At 39.3% G+C, this 1,820-nt stretch overlaps 1 pseudogene; it reads right to left on the minus strand.

Annotated features, from left to right (window-relative positions):
* Window positions 1–337: 337 nt before the first annotated feature.
* Window positions 338–1,521, minus strand: LOC102893993 (annotated as a pseudogene).
* Between the last annotated feature and the right edge of the window lie 299 nt (window positions 1,522–1,820).

Here is a 1,820-nt window from a genome sequence, read left to right on the forward strand (position 1 = left end):
CCAATTTGGGGGTTTTAAAAATAAAAACAAAGCATCTTTAATTCTGTATGAATCAAAACATTATGGACCCATGAAGCTAAAATCACTAGGAACACTTTGCTGATCTAATGTACATTATGCTTAACCAGAAGGTCACACAGTTTTATTAAAAAAAATAAAATAATCTGGGAGTTAGTAGTCCCCAAATTCCATAAGTTTAGATCATATGTATCAAAAAGTCTAGTACCCACACACAGAGTTCCTATGTCTGTTAAACAGGTCAGTTTAGTTCAAGGTTAAACTATTGGATGGATAAAATATTTATAAGCATCTTGTTTATAGTACTTATTTCTGTAGATTACAGGCCAATATTCTTTTCTTCCATTCCTAGTCAATCTGAGTTTGCTTTTCTCAACGAGAAGGGGTGAATCTGAAAATCTGTTTAGCTGCTTTATCATTTGTGCTCCACAGCGCGTGTGGGCCAGAGTGAAAGCAGGAAAATGTACACAGGAGAATGCTCTCAATGTAAGAGGCTACTCCTAAGTTTGCTACCATAACAGCCAAGAAGAGAGAAACCAGCAACCAATTCAAAGCTGGGCGCTGGGTTCTGCTCATTTGACAGATCAGCTGACATGTGATGTTGGCAAAGGCTGTTTGCCAACCAGAAAGTAAGATACTACTCAAGGACATATCTCTAAAATATCTGAAGGTGACCAGAGGATCCATACTATAGACAAAATGAATAGCAGATGTGGAGAAATGAAGGGAACCATAGCTTCATAGACTGAATTGTATTTCAAGGTGTTATTTTTATAACTTCTGAGAGACTTAATAAACTCATTGGAAGAGTCACAGATAATGCACAACCAATAATCATTGTAGCGAATAGGTCTCTATGTAAGAAATTAAACAAGAACAGTTCATACCAGGTCTTGACTACCACAATCGCAGTCATTATATAGACAAAAGAATAGTCACCTGGCTAATGTCGTACCCCCATGGCAAGAAAAGAATCCCTGTGATACGTTCCCCAGTGGTACAGAAAGAAAGAAAACAAAACCATCCATGGCAGGAGATAAAGAACAAAACACCGACACCAGACAATCCTCATCCAAAGAGGAAATACATAGTTACAACAAAGTAAACACATGACCAACTCTTCAGGCTGTGGTCAAATAGCTCCCCTCAGGGAATGTTGGAATTGGTTCAATAGGCTTGCTCTCCTTCCATACCATCTAGATTGTAATCTATGAAGCTGAAGATGCCCACTACAGTACAAACCCAATCAGGTACATGCTTGTGACCTGGTGCTGAAGCATAAATGTCAGGATCAAAGCATGCCGTAAGTAGAAATTTAATACAATGAACAGATAGCCAGATAAGGTTATCAGGTTTGGAGCCGGCCAAGTAGGAAACACCCTTACTGTAGTGTTCAAAATGGATGCATGATACATAGAGAAAGTAGATTAGTATCCACAGCACAGTACTTTACTGATCAAAGCCAGCCAGCTGCTCTTGGCTCACGTATTGGTAACTAGACATGACAAGCCAAACACTGAGGGGCCACTTGGCAGCAACTCTCCCCAACAAGGTGCAGAAACACAAGCCCCTTGAGCAAAGATGGAAAGATCTGGGCTGGCAAAGCAACAAATACTTATCTTTAAACACTAGAATCTCACTCAGCATAGCATGAAGTAATACTAGAAGCAATGATTAGGAATTAAGACCAACTGCAGAGACTCTCTAGCCTGGCTGCACAATAAAATCACTTGAGGAAGATGTAAAATTCTCTGTTTGCAGATGTTATGATCTTATATGCAGAAAACACTAACGAGTCTACC

Source organism: Pteropus alecto, unplaced genomic scaffold (genome assembly GCF_000325575.1).
Source record: "Pteropus alecto unplaced genomic scaffold, ASM32557v1 scaffold55, whole genome shotgun sequence".
Taxonomy (NCBI): Eukaryota; Metazoa; Chordata; class Mammalia; order Chiroptera; family Pteropodidae; genus Pteropus; species Pteropus alecto.